Raw genomic sequence first — 18,077 nt, 5'->3', positions numbered from 1 at the left:
TAGTTGCGGCAAGTGGGGGCCACTTTTCATTGTGGTGCACGGGCCTCTCACTGTCGCGGCCTCTTTGGTTGCGGAGCACAAGCTCCAGACGCGCAGGCTCAGTAGTTGTGGCTCACGGGCCTAGTTGCTCCGTGGCATGTGGGATCTTCCCAGACCAGGACTCGAACCCCTGTCCCCTGCATTGGCAGGCAGACTCTCAACCACTGCGCCACCAGGGAAGCCCACCCTAATTGTTTTGAGGTCTCTTAAAATTGTATTCCAGACCTCTGGTACCTTAGAGAAAACCCTGTCTAAATTAGTCCCACTTGAAGATTGGGTTAGAATATTCTTGATTCCACTATATCAGAAGACCAATAATGATATTACATAGAATGAGCCTCAGGATTGAGCCTGTTTGTTATTCCTGCTCTCCTGTGTTTCTGATTTTGCTTCTCAAATCATTTTCCCATCTGTGACAAAATCAAGATTATTACAAGCAAGGCTGGTAAGCGTGAGGTTGATGGGATCAAGGCTTTCCTGAAATAAAGCTATATAGCTTTTATTACATCAATTCAAGAAGGATTCATTGAGCTGTATGCCCAGCTTTGCTTTTTTGGGGTGGGGAGAACCAGAAGACACTGGTCTGTTCTGGGACAGTGAGTATATAGCTTGTTCCACTGGTCTGCACAGTCCTTGGCAGGAGGGGCTATAGGTCCTCTGTGCATCCTCAGCGCTGAACACATGGCTTGGCCTGGAGTTGGTGCCTGGGGAGGGTGAGAATGGGGAGCTGTGGGCATATGAAAAGGAGGATAGGAACACCCATCCTCTGGAGCTCAACAGCCTGGACTTGGGGGAGGGCAGGTAAAACTGAGTCAGATATTACTCAAGGGCCTACTGGGTGGTTTCACCTAAACCAGTCTCCGAAGGTTTCCGAGTCCCTACTGTCAGGAGCTGAGAGCAGCCATGTCTGCATCTAACTGTATCCTGAGTCTCCTAATCCAGCTTCTTCTAGTCTTAAAAGGCACCCCTGGGCTTCCCTGGTGGCGCAGTGGTTGAGAGTCCACCTGCCGATGCAGGGGACGCGGGTTCGTGCCCCGGTCCGGGAGGATCCCACATGCCGTGGAGTGGCTGGGCCCGTGAGCCATGGCCGCTGAGCCTGTGCGTCCGGAGCCTGTGCTCTGCAACAGGAGAGGCCACAACAGTGAGAGGCCCACGTACCGAAAAAAAAAAAAAAAAGGCACCCCTATCTCCCTATTCTGTTCCCTTCCAGGGTCGCACTGCTGACCACTTGGGGGAGGATTGGGACTGGACTGAGCTGCAGGTGCTATGACTGAGTGCTGAATGGGAAGGGGTTGGCCTGGTGAGTTCAGATCCCGGTGTGCCACCCCAGGAGAGGTGGCTGCTGGTACTCAGTCACCTCAGGGTGGAACACCCTTCCAGGAAAGCTATAGAAAGTCCCAGGATGCCAGACCATTGGCCTCACCCCTGGAATAGCTAACAGGCCAGTTCCATGCTGGGAAGTGTCCCTCTTCCCTCGAGCTTCATGTGCATCCTCTTTGGAAGGACTACACCTGCATATACATGCCTACCTTCCTGTTATCTTGAAAAGTCATAACCATGATAAATCAGAGCATCCTGTGAATGCATGTTGCTGTGGGAATGGATAAGAGGAGAAAAAACACACTCTCATTATTATACTCATTATCTTCTTATCAAAATAGTCACCCATGGAGCATTATTTTTAAAGTTACTTATGGTCTTGGGTTTGGGGAAAGAAGAGATGCGAGGAGAAACAGGCTTCCTTTAAAAAAAAGCACTTTTTTAGTTAAAAGTATTGAATCTCTAATTTGGGCCTGGAGGCTCCTCATGTTTTATGAATAGAGGATCATTTCCAAAGTACAATTTTCTGGGGATTAGACATTCAGGCACTCTTGTTGAAATCTGGACAAACCATAAAGACACACGTATAGTAATACATAATAACAATTATACTTGTAGTTTCTGTTTGAATGGTCATTTTAGTCTTGTAAAATGAAGCTAGTTGCCTGTATAGCATTAGAATGATCTCTGATTACTACCAACTAGCTGTTGCTTCCTTGGATAAGCCCTTTCTTTTCTCTAGATGAGGGGACTTTAAGCATCATTCCTAAGGGTCCTTGGGTCTGTGGAGGGGGCTCAAGGGCTGGAGATGGGGGAAAGAGAAAAGTCAGATTGGTGGGGCTCCAGGCTTCCTACATCTACCACATCCTCCGCTTTATCTTTTTGTTTTGTTTTGGAGTTCTTTAAACCAACTAACTAGGCAGATCAACTAAGTAGGCAGAAGGGCCTAAGCAGGGGAGTAGTTCAGCAGCAGCAGGTGCTGGGACGCCAAGTGGGCTTAAGATTCTAGAGCCTTCGGCAGAATATGGCTCTAAGACGCAGATTTAGGAGAATTATAAAGAAAAACATTATGATCATATTGGAGGTTATGACCAGGGTTAAATTAAACCCTGATTCAGAGTTGGGTTAGAAAAACAATGACCTATACTTAGATTTTTCTCTCCTTTGAAAAAGCATGCTTTTCATGTATCACTGTTACAACCAGTGCTAGGTAATGTTAAATGTGGTTGATCAGTCAAAACAAGGAACCATTTTGGCTGATGTTTAGTCCCTGAACAAGTGTTATGTGTTATCCATTCTTTAATTTTATTCTCTGATAAATGGATGGATGGATGGATGGTCCTGTTTCAGACTCTAGTTATGGGCTGACCACAAAGGGCTTATAATCTAGTCGTGGTAACATGGACATTAGAACGTTAGAAAAGATTGCTGCCTCAGAAAGAGCTCTACTGTAATATGCATCGTAAGCGGTGCTAGCTAAGGGCTACTGGGTCAGCCCAACAGCCTACTGTTGATCTGAGCAACAGACCTTTTTATCACTTGAGAAGCCTGATAGAACATTGGATCTTATGTATGACATTCCTCCTTTAGGCAGAAATAGTCTAAGAGCCCATCAGAAGGGATTAGGAAGTATGTGCTTCCAGGAAAAGGATACTGGAACTGAAGGATATTAAAGCAGGTCAGTTCTCAAATCAGCACATCTCCAAGAGCACCTGTCCTATACCTACCTGCCTCTGAGCTGAGTACTCTGAGGGACAGAAAGATGACACCTCCTGATCTTGAAGGATGTAATCTCCTCTTCCCGCCCCACCAAAAAGCAACCTTACTTGGTGGTGACCCTGAAGAGAAGGCAGCCTGATAAGGCACAGAAACTGTTGAATGCATAAACAGTGTGATCATCAGCTTGTCTATGTGCATCGTGATTTCCTTTAGTGCTGATTTCTAAGCTGAGCCCCTCACATCCTTATACAGGAAAAAAAGGAAATGCCTGAGGCTAGTCCGGTTCCTGATAATGAGTCGGCTTCCATAGGCAAGTGGTTGGAACTCCAATCTTACCTTTCCATCCACCATTCTCATCGGGACCTTTCTTGGATCAAAACAGTGGCCTCCGTGCTTCCGACATTACCTCCGAATCCTGAAACCTGGCTCTGCAGACCTTGGATAATTTGGACCTCCCCTTTCCAACCATTTCCCTCTTCCTCCCAGAAGAGGGAAATGGTTGGAAAGGGGAGGTCCAAATTATCCAAGGTGCCAGTCCCTTCCCCAGTCCAGGCTCCCCACAGCTCCCCATCTTCCTGCCCGTTCTTTTCTGGGTCTTGTTCCTCTCCTCACATCTCTCCCAGCCATTCTCTGAACTTCTCCAGCCCTTTCAGCTGGTGGCACACAGTTGAGCACTGAGGGATACAAATCCCCGGCTCCTCCGATTGTTCCATGTGTTCCCAACGAAATCTAATTAGGCTGTCGAAGGCAGGGCCGTGCCTGTTTTTTTTGCTGTTTTTTTTTTTTTTTCTAAGTCGGGCACAGAACCGGGCGACCGCAGTAGGTGCCGCTAAGAATCTGCTGGTGGAGAGGGGCGCCCCGGGCTGTCATGTGTCCGCCCGCCGGGCTTCCATGGGAGGCGGAGGGATTCTTTCCCGGGGAGACCGGACCTGCTTCCTCAGTTTCTCTGGGCCAGCCCCGTCCTCCCGGACCCGGGCCCAGCCGGGGAATTTGCCCCCGCCGGGGGGAGGGGGTGGCGGGAAATGGTGCCTCGCTCGCCCCAGCGACATCAAACCCTCGTTTGGCTTGCGAGGACAATGGCTGTCTTATTTTCTCCATTCGCCGCGCACAATGCCGGATTCTCTCATTCACCCGCGGCGGTGCGAGCGAGGTAATTAGCCAGCGCCATTCAGCGCGGACACTATTGCTATGCGGGGGGGCGAGGACGCCCGCGTCGGCGGGGATTAGCCGCGGGTCGGGGTGTGCAGCTGCGGCCACTTCAAAGGGGCCCGGCGGCCCGGCCGGCTGTGGGAACCGGCGCCGCCTCCCTCGGGAGCCGCGCCGCCGGCTCGGGCCCGGGCCCCGCGGACGGGACGCGGCCGGTCCTCCTCGTCCCGCAGCCGCCCGCCGCGCTCTCCTTCGGGGCAGGCCCGGCCCTGCGCGGGCCCCGAGCTCCGGCGGCCGTCGTCGCTCCCCATCACACTCCCACTTTCATCAGGACCTCAAGTGCTTTTTTCTTTGGAGTCCCGGGAGTCAAAGGGCAAAGAGGGGAAGGTGGGGGAGGAGCGGGGGGGGGGATGGGAGCTTGACACAAAGCGATGACCTCTGCGGAGTGGAGCAGATGGTCCCACTTACTCCTGCCGCCGAGCGAGCGGCTCTCAGGGCCCTGACCCCGCCCGGCAGCCGAATGCCTGCACTGGGGCCCCGCGGGGGCCGGGCTCCCACATGCTCCTCCACCCGCCCCGCCGCCCGCTCTGCGCCTGCTGGCATCGGAGTCACACTGCCTGGACTAGCCGGCCCCGTTGCTCGCGGGGGGTGTGGGGGGTGTGCAGGCGGGTGCTGGGCTGAGAATCTGCCCTCGTCGGATGCTGGAGCCCGAGGCGAGATCAGGGTTCTCGAGAACCTGCCAGGCCAGGAGTTCCCGATTCTGGCCGTGCATTATGAGGCAGCCTCCTGCGCTTTCACAGAAATATAGGTTCCAGGGCACCACGCCAGACCAAGGGAGTGGAGTCCGGAAATCTGCATTGTTACCCAGCGCCCTAGGTTATTCTGATACACAGTCAAGTTTGAGAAGTGGGTAACGGGTGCTTGGTCCAAGTCCTTCATTTCATTGAAGAAGTTGAGACTCAAGGAGAGGAAGTAACTTGCCCACCATAGGCAATGAATTGCGGTAGGATGGGGACTTGGGTGGAAGAGAAGATAATGGGGAATGATCCCCAAGACCATATGATCCTTAAAGCCAGCATTCAGGACACAGTTAATGAGGACTTATTATTTACCTAGTATTTGTTCTAGGTGCTGGAGGTAGAAAGGTAAATTAGACTGTTCTGTGCTGGTAAGGGACTCATCGTAGGCTACTAGTAGGCGATTGATGTGTGAGCAACTGATTTAATAAAGTCTGATAAGAGCTAGGAGAGAGGCACAAGGCAACACATTCGAGGCAGGAATTAATTCTGCTTCCTTTGGGGGATGTGGAAGGTGGGGTGCTAGTAGAGAAACTGGCAAAAGAGTTCCAGGCAAAGGGCACAGCAGAAGTAAAGGAATATAAGCATGACCATCTATGATATGTCTAGGGAAGGCAAACTTGTCTCACACAGTCAAAGTACAAATCACATGAAGAGAGAATTAGCTGCATTTGGAGCTGGAAGTATGAATCAGGACCTAATAATGGAGACCTTGAATGCCATCCCAAGGAGAGTACCTTGATTCAAGGCAATGGAGAACCACCAAACATGTTTAATGATCATATTGGATATTCAGGAAGATAATTATGGCTTCAGGATGGAGGAAGAAGAGGAGGGAGAGAGCACTGGAAGTGGGAAGGCTGGAGAGGGGAAGCTATTACAGAAACAGTTGAGAGTGATAAGAGCCTAAGCCAAGGCAATGGGAGGGAAAAGGGAGGTTAGACCAGGATTTGGTGACCAGTTAGCTGTGGGGGAGAGGGAGACGGATGAGGCAGTGACACCTTGGTTTGTTTTAGCTTGGGTAGTTGGTGCATGATGAGGTTGTTAATAAGAGGCACAGGAAAAGGGAGAGGTTAGGGGTGGGTGTGGTGATTCCTTTGAATTTAAGAGAAAGCTCTTTTTTTAATTGGAGTATAATGGCTTTACAACGTTGTGTGAGTTTCTGCTGTACAATGAAGTGAATCAGCTATATGCATACCTATATCCCCTCCCTCTTGGACCTCCCTCCCCCCCACAACTCCATCCCACCCATCTAGGTCATCACAGAGCACCGAGCTGAGCTCCCTGAGCTCTACAGTAGGTTCCCACTAGCTGTCTATTATACACATGGTAGTGTATTTATGTCAAACCTAATCTCCCAGTTCATCCCACCCTCTCCTTCCCCCGCTGTGTGTGTCCACAAGTCTGTTCTCTACATCTGTATCTCTATTCCTGCCCTGGAAATAAGTTCATCTGTACTATTTTTCTAGATTCCACATACATGTGTTAATATGCAATATTTGTTTTTCTCTTTCTGACTTCACTCTGTATGACAGAATCTAGGTCCATCCACATCTCTACAAATGACCCAATTTTGTTCCTTTTTATGGCTAAGTCATAAATCACAGCAAGATCTTTTATGACCCACCGCCTAGAGTAATGAAAATAAAAACAAAAATAAGCAAATGGGACATAATTAAACTTAAAAGCTTTTGCACAGCGAAGGAAACCATAAACAAGACAAAAAGACAACCCTCAGAATGGGAGAAAATATTTGCAAATGAAGCAACGGACAAAAGATTAATCTCCAAAACACACAAACAGCTCAATATCAAAAAAAAACAAACAACCCAATCAAAAAATGAGTAGGAGACCCAAATAGACATTTCACCAAAGAAGACATACAGATGGCCAAGAGGCCCATGAAAAGATGTTCAGCATCACTAATTATCAGAGAAATGCAAATCGAAACTATAGTGAGGGGCTTCCCTGGTGGCGCAGTGGTTGAGAGTCCGCCTGCCATTGCAGGGGACACGGGTTCGTGCCCCGGTCCGGGAATATCCCACATGCTGTGGAGCGGCTGGGCCCGTGAGCCATGGCCACTGAGCCTGTGTGTCCAGAGCCTGTGCTCCGCAACGGGAGAGGCCGCGACAGTGAGAGGCCCACGTACCGCAAAAAAAAAAAAAAAAAACTACAGTGAGGTATCACTTCACACCGGTCAGAAGGGCCATCATCAAAAAATCTCAGGGAGGGCTTTTGAAACCCTCTACAGACAATTCCTAGGGCTTTAGGAGACCTCCGACAACTAGAAGGCAGCAGTGGAGTTTCCCAAATAAGTCTACTTCCAAGAGTTGGTAGCCCTAACCAGCCAAGAAGGTTCATGATCCTCCCATGGAATGTAGGCCTCCCTCTTCCCCCAAACTGATAAGTCTTCTGGAGTGCTGTTGGGGTGGAGGATCTGCAGGCCTTAAACTATCGGGGTTCAGTGCTGAGCTGCCAGAGGTCCTGTAGAGCCATGAGAGGTAAATACAGCATCAGATCAAGGTTTGAGAATAGGAGAGGGTCCTTTCATGGGTGGAGAGAGACCATTTTACCTAGTGTTATCCTAGACTCTTTTTTTTTTTTTTTTTTTTTTGGCTGTGTTGGGTCTTTGTTTCTGTGCAAGGGTTTTCTCTAGTTGCGGCACGCCGGGGCCACTCTTCATCGTGGTGTGCCGGCTTCTCACTATTGCGGCCTCTTTTTGCGGAGCACAGGCTCCAAATGCGCAGGCTCAGTAGTTGTGGCTCACGGGCCTAGTTGCTCCGCGGCATGTGGGATCTTCCCAGACCAGGGCTCGAACCCGTGTCCCCTGCATTAGCAGGCAGATTCTCAACCACTGCGCCACCAGGGAAGCCCTATCCTAGACTCTTAATGGTATGGACCTTCGAGATTCTCTTGTCTGTCCTCCTCCACTCCTCTATTTTACAGATGAGAAATCCAAGGTTGGAATTGAAAGGTCACATAGAGAGTCTGTGACAGAGCCAGGCTTGATCCCAGGTCACCTCTCCATTACCTAATGCCTGCTGTATTAGTCCCTACAAATCCTAATATATGGCTCTGGAAATGTGGGGGAAGTATCTGTTTTTGTTGAGTGGTCCTCATGGTCATGTGAAAGCAATTTACTTAATAGCTCCAGCCTGGGCCCCCTAACCAGACGCCCTTCCGGGAGGTGAGGGAGATCCGGTATCCTGACCAGAATGACGGAAGTTAAGGATGTTGTGGGCCCGGGCAGGTTTACATAAGGAAGATTGGTGACCTTGACACGGGCGGAGACATGCAGTCTATGGAGAGGGGCTCTGCTGGGCCTGGACATTTTCAAGTCTAAGGCAGAGAGAGATTCCCAAGTCGACTCCCTGACCCTGCACCCTTGGCTGGTGCCTGGAAGCACATGTGTCTCAAAGGCTACAACCGGATGAGACTTTATAACTTGTCCAACTCAACTCCCCCATTTTACAGAGGAGGAAACAGAGGCCCAGAGAGGGCCTTTGGCTTTATCAAGATCCAGTTATTAAAAGGACTGAGTCAGTCACAGCTACCCTTCCCTTTAGCACATCCACCTATCCGTCTCCCCGCCCCCTACCCCCACTCACCCCATGGAAGCTGCTAGCATCTCACAATGCTTTGTCCTCCCCCTGCAAAACCAGGAAAATAAACTACTCTATTTTATAAGGGCCCAACAGGTGACAGGAGTAACCCTGCAGGCCCCATCCTTGCAGCTTGGTTTCCCGGTTTGCTGATCTGGAAATGCTCATGGAAGAGCTACCTGGAGACTAGCATCTGGGTTGTTTATTTACCTGTGTTAATAGAATTCAGGAAACATGTGTGGGCTCAGTGACCACTAGTGGGCTAATAACACCATCTTATCATGGTGCTTATCTGCATTAGTCACGCACTATGAAACCTACCTCAAACCCTGGGGGGGTTCAGTTAAAGTGAAGCCTGCTGTGTCACGGGTGTCTCTGAATGTGCATAGGCATGGTACTTTTAAGGGTCTGGGATGTTGTGCGCCTCTGTGATTTTCTGTGCCGGTGTTTGCAGGTATGGTTAGTCATGTTAGAGCAGCATTTGAGTGTGTGTGTGTGTCTCACAGCTGTGATGCAGGGAAAGAGCACTGGATTTAGAGTTAGACCACTCTAAGTTCAAATGCTTGCTTTAGCATCATTAAATGTTAATGTGTGATCATCATTAAATGGCTGTGTGACCTTGGGCAAGTTACTTAACCTCTCTGCACCTCAGAAAAGCTAGTAATCCCTACCTCTCAGAGTTATACTGATATAATATCTTACCTTTGCCCATCATGGCTTCTGCAGGTTTCTGTTTTTCAGGACCACATTACTATGATATACCTAAGACCCTGGCTCTGGTGCTTTCACCTGTCTTGATATTTCTAGGAGCTTGGGTGGAAAACCTAAGGACAGGGCCTGTGGGATGAAGGGAATTTACTTCAGGAGTGCCAGAACATTCTCTCAGACACATTAGCAGTCAGTAAGTATCTGTTGAATGAATGCTTAGAGTTAATTCAGTGGGTGTGCTGTGTCAATAGGACAGAGGACTGTATTTCCCAAACCAGGACACATCCTCTGACTCATTGCCTGATACGTGGGATGAAAATTAGGGCGAAATATTTGAAGTTGGGACTGCTTTTGAAAACCTAGCAGTGGGGGAGGTAGGGTGGTCACATGGGGTGGGTGATACTCCTCCCCCTTTCCCCTCCCCTGAATGTGTAGGGTCCACACTGAAAGCAGCGGGGCACACCCACCCAGTGGCACATCCAGTATGCCGCATCGGGCAGGCACACCACCTGTGTCCCACAGCACACTCTCCCCCAGGCACACTTCACTCCCTCCACGGTGGGCTGGAGGCAGGGGAGGGAAGGGGAGCACAAGGCTTGATCAGAGGAAGAACCGGAGCCTCTGAATTGTGGGCTGAATAATTAAAAGTAGGGCTTTGAGAGGTTTTATTCTCCTTGGGTTGTAAAAGCCCAGCCCAGAGGCTGCAGAGAGGCCCATATTGCCCCTCCTGCAGCTGTGCCTTGGCCTTGGGTCTTACCATCCGTTGGAATCGAAGATCAGACCATAAAGGTTCGATGCTCACCAGCCTACAGTGGGCCAACAGCTGGATGCAAGGACTTTCCCAAGCTGAGTCTGACCCCCCACTGTCCCCCACCTCCCCCCACCCCATTTGTCAGAGGTGGCTGCCAGGAGGGAGGGGAGAGACGTGGATTTATGGCTGCTGACTTGAAAGACAAAGTTGCCTTTTGTGTTAGAATTGGGGTTGGGCGGGGAGTGGTGAGCTGGTGGTGGTGTGGGAGGGTGGGAGGGAGGGGCTGGGGTTCAGAGGCCCAAGGCAGGGAGTAAGGGGCTTGAAGAGGGAGACAAAAGGTTCCAGAGGCTTCTCAGAGCAGGGTCACCAGGCAAACGCCCAGATGAATCAATCACCCCTAGCAAAACTGAACAGGGCCTCTGAGCCATCGCAGTCTTCTGGGGATGTTTGTAAGCTCCAGACGCCGTCCACCCACACCCATCCAACACCCAAACCCCACACAGTGCCTCCCTCCTGCTCCCCGCAAAAAACACCTACTCTTTGGATTCAGAACCATAATTCAACTCTCAGACTTCCCTTTGGAGAGCCAGGGAAGTAAATACAGGTCTTCTAAGTTCATACTTTGCTCAACTCCAAATGTCATCAGCCAATCGATGTAGGGGATCTTCCCTAACGGAGCCAAAGTCATGGGCACGGTGGGGACCCAGATATTGGAGAGACTGGGACAGAGTGTTGGAGAGGCTAGGCCTGGCCCAGAGAACCCTGATGATAAAACCAATATCCCACCGGGACCGTGGCAAGTTGCCAGCCTCCCCAGGACTCAGGGTTCTCTGCCATTACCTCTCTCCTTCCCATGCGCATTTAGAGAGGACATTTACAAGTGCTTTGCGGAGTTTAAAGAGCATGTGGACTTGGCTGGCCTCCTCGCCCTCCAGGAGTCACTCTGCCTGGTGGGTCTGGGTGGAGGCCAGAGTAGCCATCGGGTGCCTGAGTTCAGCAGGTGCTTTAACTACACCTTGGAGAGCCACATCCATCCCCCGGAATGAGCCTGGCCAATAAAGGCATGAGTTTATGGGCTTCATAAACATTTTACTAGAGAAATCAAGGCCTCAATTACCCAGTGGCTTCTTCCAAGTGACAGCTCACCTACTGGGGCCTCTGTGAAGCCCCCAGGCATAAGTGAAATAGAAGCCAAGCTCTGGTTTATACCAGGCTGCTCCCTTCCCCCTGCACTGACCCTCTCACCATTCAGGCCTTGCAAATTCTGTCTTTACTCAGTTCTCCCGAGGGCTCTGCCACTAGCTCTCTGAGCTTTTGCCTCTCCATGGGAATACGGCTACCCTCTTGGAGTAGATGGCCACCCAACCCCAATCCTACCGTGCTCTTCCATAACCTCTCAGCACCTTTTAACTCAAGATTCTACTATTTTCCCTCAACAATCACTGGCAAGTATTTGCTATTTTTCAAGGACTGTGCCAAGCACTTTACAAATAAATCTCATTGATTCCCACCAGTGCAGCAGCTCTAGCAACATGAGCTGTTGTCATCCCAATTTTATAAGTGAGAAAATAGAGGTTCTGAGAGACTAACTTGCCCAAGGTCACAGAGCTAAGAGTGGCGGAGGTGAGTCTTGTATCCAGTTCTGTCTGATTCCAGAGCCTGTACCATTAACCTCTTCACTGCATTGCTCCCTCAAAATGCTCTCAGCGAGTATTTCCCCACCAGAAGTAGAAATCGTGCTGTGTGAGGCCTTCTCTGCCATGCAGTGTGACAGCCTTAGGATGTGATCAAATGCGGGCCTTGTCAGCAGTTTCTGAGTCCATGTGGCCAGGAGAGGAGGGATCTGGTAGGGGCAAAGCTGGGCTAGTGATGAAGATGGAGAAGAAAGGGGGCTTTCTGGCGGGGCAGCAAGAGAGAGGGAGCAAGACAGAAAGCAGCTGTGGGTCTGAGGCCTTGCCTTGGGTGTGGACCAGTGCTGTCCAAAAGGATTTTCTGTGATGATGGAAGTATTTTATTGGTGCTGTCCCATAAGGTAGCCTATAGCCACTTGTGGCTATTGAACACTTGAAAGGTAGCTAGGGAGCCAGAGGAACTGAATTTTTAATTTTAATTTAAGTGGCCACATGTAGCTAGTGGCTGTCATATTGGACAACACAAGGATGCTCACTACAGATGATGGCTGAAATCTGCTCCAGGTCCCCTGCTGGTGTAAGGCCCTTTGGGTTCATACCATCCCCAGGGTCTTCAGGCTTAAGGCATCTGAACGTCATTTCACATCACAAGTGGCTGAAGGAATTAAGGGTGTTTCCCCTCAGAAGATGTTTCTCAGGGAACAACCCAGACCTCAAGTATTTGAAGATCTGTTGTGTGAAGAACAAAATTGGTTGTGTCTTCTAGAGCAGGACTGTCCAACGGGAGTATAACGCAAACCGCGTAGGTAACTTTAAGTTTTCTAATAGTCACATTTACAAAAAAAGTAAAAAAAAAGAAACAAGTGAAGTTAATTTTAATAATAAACTTTATTTTACTTAATATATACAAAATATTATCCCAACATATAATGATTATTTTAAAATTATTAATACTTTTTACATTTTTTGAACTGTCTTTAAAATCCAAAATATTATCATTTCAGCTTGTTAGCAATATTTTAAATTATTAACTATTATCAAAATCATTATTTTTCCAACTTTTAAAAAATATTTATTCATTCATTCATTTATTTTTGGCTGCATCGGGTCTTAGTTGCGGCGCCAGGATCTTTCATTGCAGCTCACAGGCTCTTCCTTGCGGTGCGCAGACTTCTCTCTAGTTGTGGCGTGTGGGCTCTGTAGTTTGCGGCCTGCAGGCTCTCTAGTTGCGGTGCATGGACTCAGTAGTTGCAGCGCACCGGCTCAGTTGCCCCGCGGCATGTGGGATCTTTGTTCCCTGACCAGGGATTGAACCTGCGTCCCCTGCATTGGAAGGTGGATTCTTAACCGCTGGACCACCCGGGAAGTCCCTCCAACTTTTTAATTGTGGTAAAATACACATAACATAAAGTTTACTGTCTTAACCATTCTTTCTTTGTCTTAACCCCTTTTAAGTGTACAGTTCAGTGGCATTAAGTACCTTCATATTATTGTGCAAAACCGTCACCACCGTCCACGTCCAGAATTCTTTTCATCTCCCAAAAGTGAAACTCTATTCCCGTTAAACGGTAACTCCCTATTCCTCTCTCCCCACCAGCCTGTGGCAACCACCATTCTATTTTCTGTCTCTATGAATCTGCCTACTCTAGGTACCTCATATAAGTGGAATCATACAGTATTTGTCTTTCTGTGACTGGCTTATTTCACTTAGCATAATGTCCATAAAGTTCATCCACATTGTAGCATGTGTCAGAATTTCCTTCCTTTTTTAAGGCTGAGTAATATTCCATTGTATGTGTAAACACATTTTATTTATCCATTCAGCAGTTGATGGACACTTGGACTGCTTTCACCTTTTAGCTATTGTGAATAAGGCTGCTATGAATGTGGCTGTACAAATATCTCTTCGCGACCCTTAATTCTTGTGGGTATATACCCAGAAGTGGAATTGCTGGACTGTATGGTTGTTTTATTTTTAAGTTTTTGAGGAACCTCCATACTGTTCTCCATAGTGGCTGCACCAATTTACATTCCCACCAACAGTGCACAAGGGTTCCAATTTCTCCACATGCTTGTCAACACTTGCTATTTTCTGTTGTTTTTTGTTACTGCTCTGGTAGTAGCCATCCCAATGGGTGTGAGGTGGCCTCTCATTATGGTTTTGATTTGCATTTCCCCAATGCTTAGTGTCTTTTTATGTTGTACTAAATCTTCGAAATCCAGTGTGTATTTTACACTTACAGCCCAACTCAATCTGGACTGGTCACATTTCAAGTGCTTAATAGCTGGCTACTTAACTTTATTAAAAAATGAGATTCTCAAGGGGGAAGTTAGGGCATTGGGTGGAAGCATATGGGATTCAGCTGTGCCTCTGGTATAAGGAAAAACATTACAATCATCTGAGCTGCGTGAGGAGGAACCGGGCGTTCGGGGTGTCCCTGGTCCTTGGCAGGGATGGATACAAGGAAGGGGACTTTGGATGGCCTTTGGAAGAGTCTGCAGGTCGTGGTTATTCCTCTTGAATGGCGGTATGAGTGGGGGCAGTCGGTGCCTCAGACCTCCAGTGCCGCTGGCTTCTGCAAAGGCTGTGTTTTGAACTCTCCATCCCACCCAGCAAGCCCACTGATCTCTTTGTCATCACACACCAGATAGGAGTCTGGCTGTAGCCAAAGGGTTGGAGGCTGGGCTTGGGGTATGCTGCTGGCTTCCTTCCCAGCACTCTGCCCCGACCCTTCCTGCCCCCTCAGCGTCCCCTTGGAGCCTGTCTAATCAGATCCAGGCCTGACCTCGCCAGAGGTCGTGGACCAGGAGGAAAGTTCCCCTCCCCTCCCTGAGCCGCTCTAGATCTGGCTCTCAGGAGACTCCCTTCCCCTCGGGTGATTTATAGGGGTGTCCAGGAGCCATTTCCTGCTGGTTTCTGCTCCCTTCCAGCCCGGTGGGTTGCTGGGCTGTCTCTGTGAACCCTCTTTCCCCACGGCCTAGCTGTACCCCTGGCAGGGACAGGGAGTGGCTGAGATTCCTCCTCAGACTGTTTGAGGACAAAGGTGCTTTCTTCTTCCTTTCTCCATAATGACCCCCAAGCAGGCCTCTGTCCTCCCTGTCACTCTCTCTGGTCCTCACACAGGAGGGGCCTCCCAACACGACCCCCTCCCATAACCCAGCTTGAAGTGAGGAACCCGAAACGGCTCCTACCCGACCAACAGGTGTGAGCAGGAAGGTAAAGCATCGTTAGCCGCAAGCCACAGCACCACCTTCATGTCCACCAGCCCCATACACAGTGCTACCCACACTGGCCACAAATAGTGCCTCCACAGTGGCTAAGAACCCGCCTGCCAATGCAGGGGACACAGGTTCGAACCCTGGTCTGGGAAGATCCCACATGCTGCGGATCAACTAAGCCCGTGCACCACAACTACTGAGCCTGCGCTCTAGAGCCCGTTAGCCACAACTACTGAGCCCACGTGTCACAACTACTAAACCCCGCGCGCCTAGAGCCCGTGCTCTGCAGCAAGAGAAGCCACCGCAACGAGAAGCCCGCGCACTGCAACAAAGAGTAGCCCCCGCTCGCCGCAACTAGAGAAAGCCCGCGTGCAGCAATGAAGACCCAACGCAGCCAAAAATAAATAAATAAAATAAAAATTTTAAATAATAATAATAAAAAACTATTAACAGATAGTGCCTCCAGCCACTGTGCCCACCACTGTCAACCACACAGTGGCCTCCAGAATGACTTTCTCAGAGGTCAGCGTTTTCTAAGGTCCAGTCCTCAGCCCCACATCCTCATGGTTGCCCAGGGACCCTCTCCCAGAGAGACACGATGAGGGACAGCTGGCTCCATGGCCTGCTCGTACAAGCCAGTGCAAAACAGACACGTAAACCAAACGTGTTTCCCCTCTGAGAGATAGGAGATCTAAGTGGCCCTGAGAAATTTTCTCCCCTGACTTCCTAAAGAAGTCAGCAGCGAACTCGGAGTGAGTGGACGAACTCGGAGTGAGCTCAGCTGAGTGTGGACAAAGGCCTGTACAGGAAGGCGGCAGGAGTCTGACGTGGGAGGCCCTGCAGAGTACCTGTTCACCCCTTCATCTGTGGAGGAAAGGACCAGCGCTCCTATTATGGGAGGCAGGGTTCTCAGAGATGGGCCATCATGTATACTTTAAGCTCTAGGCAACATCCCTTTAGCAACTAACTTGTAGCAAAAGCAATAGAATACAAAGCTTAAAGAAAAAGAAACAGATCCAACATGGAGTCAGGTTTGTTCTTCCCTTTTATACCCTGACACTGCCTGCCCACGGTCTCACTGCAATCCCCCAGGACACCGAAGGGATATACAGGGTTGACCCAAGGGTTGAGTAGGGGTGAGAAGAAGGGGAGGGAAGAAGGAGCCTCAGATAAAGAGGACCACACCCTCCTATTGCACCCCCTCCCCCGGACCACACTGCCTAACCAGCTGGGCTGCGAGGGATGGGACAGAAAAACCTTCTCGGGGGCTCACTGTCGTCCCTGCAACTTGTAACACAGTGCCAACTCACAGCCAGTGAGAAGAGGCTGGCCCAGCCTGCAGTCTGCCCTGGGGTCACCTGTCCTTGGAGAGTGAAAAATTTGCTGGGGACACCCCAGCAGAGGGCTTGGGGCATGGAACTTCTCTGATTTGGGGCCAGTAGAGCCACCAACTGGGCCTGGGTCTCAGTTTCCCTTTCATAAAATGAATGTGTTGGCTTTACATGCGTGGTTTTCAAGCACTTTTAAAAGCAAAGCTACCCTTCAAATGAAATGTTTGGCAGAACTGCAGTTAAGTAAAGCTGATAGAGAGGTCTAGCAAGGTGCTGCTCTGATGGAGGGGAGATGTGAAGCCCTGGGTGGGGAGGGGCCCCAGCTGCATCCCAGGGGCCCCTGGGGACCCCTCGGACTCTGTTGTACAGTGTGAAGATGATCAGACTGGCTCCTTAACTACCACCCCTTCCTGCTCGGGCATTCCTCTGCAGCATCACATTCAACCCATGCTTTTTCATTGTTTAGTTTTAGGGGGAGAAAGAAGCTAGAGGCCAAACTTTCTCCATCCAGTGCGCCCTGATGAGAAGCAGCCCTTTCCCTTGCATCTCTCCTCAGGCCAGCTCCTAGCTCTAGGTGCCTCCAGGGAGCCCAGAATGGGGGCTAGAAACACAAAAGGATTCGGGTTCCTTAATGAGGAGGCATCTGTAGTCAGCAGAGCCATTAGTTCCCGCCCCAAGTCCCTGGGGGGCTGCAGGCTCCTCTCCAGCTGGAGTGAGGAGGGGGCAGGCAGCTCCCCAGCTCCTGAAGGGCAGGGCTGGGTGGGTGGGGCATAGACAGCTGACCCAGGAGCCGGGGTGCCCTCTCCACTCGCTAGGCCTGCCTCCAGCCCCGCGCTCCTAGAGGTTGAGGCCTGGAAGCAGTAGAGGGGCCCTACCAGTGCCTCAGCCCCCTGCCCCAAACCTCTGGGCTGACCTGCAGGCCCTTGGCCAAACACAGCCTTTGGCCTGAGCCTGGGCAGGCTGACCTCACAGTGCTCCCTGGGGATCATCTCACTGAGCCTGATGGGGACACCAGCTGGGGCACTTGCCCCCATCTCCCGCCCCTAGGGCCCCAAGGTGCCCTTTGTAAGGACTATACCTACACAGGGACATGTGTGATTGATTACCTACACAGAACCAGAATCACACACCAGCCACAGGAGCTGAGGGATACAACCACCCCCCACCATTCACATCCAGCTTGGACACTCACACCACATACACAGAGGCAACCATGTCCTCTCCGCGAGCACAGCTCTGCACACACGTGCAAGGACGCGCTCACACCCATCAGCCATACTCCCCGGAGGCCCTGAAAGAGGAGGAGGCTGGGCTGGGGATTTTTATGCATGTTTATATTTAATGAACCACATGCAAATGAGATGGAGAATGTGACACAAAAGAGTCAGCCCCCAGAGACTCTGGCAGGAAGGGCACAAAGGCTCGGCCTGTCTGAGCTGCCCTGGAGTCCTGAACAGACCGGTGGATTGAGGGGGCCTGAGACGGGGTGTGCCCACCCGCACCAGGGAGTCAGGAGCAGGGACCAGGACAAGCTCCAGCGTCCCTGCTGCTGTGGGGAGAGGGAGGGCTTCTTCTGGGAGGGGACAACTGTCCCAGTTGATGGAGTGTTGGAGGGGAGGGGCTGCCTGCCTGGACAGATGGTGAGCCTCCTTCCCGCACTTGAAGCAAAGTGGATTTTAATGAAATCACAGCCCTGGTGCTGAAGCTGGGAACCCATGTGGGAGGGGCCCCTTCCCTGGGCTTTACAGGTTGGGGAGTAAGGATGGATGGGAGTGAGGGTGGGCAGGAACACTTCACCGGCCTGAAAGGGGGTG

The 18,077-nt window shown here is 50.5% G+C and overlaps 1 protein-coding gene across 1 annotated transcript in view; it reads left to right on the top strand.

Annotated features, from left to right (window-relative positions):
* IGDCC3 (immunoglobulin superfamily DCC subclass member 3) overlaps positions 1–18,077 on the top strand; it is a 40,941-nt gene that overhangs the window by 14,689 nt on the left and 8,175 nt on the right. The window lies entirely within an intron of this gene.

The sequence above is a fragment of the Phocoena phocoena genome, chromosome 2, assembly GCF_963924675.1.
Source record: "Phocoena phocoena chromosome 2, mPhoPho1.1, whole genome shotgun sequence".
Lineage (NCBI taxonomy): Eukaryota > Metazoa > Chordata > Mammalia > Artiodactyla > Phocoenidae > Phocoena > Phocoena phocoena.
The sequence above is the reverse complement of the archived record's forward strand: the minus strand, read 5'-3'. Positions and strand labels throughout refer to the sequence as shown.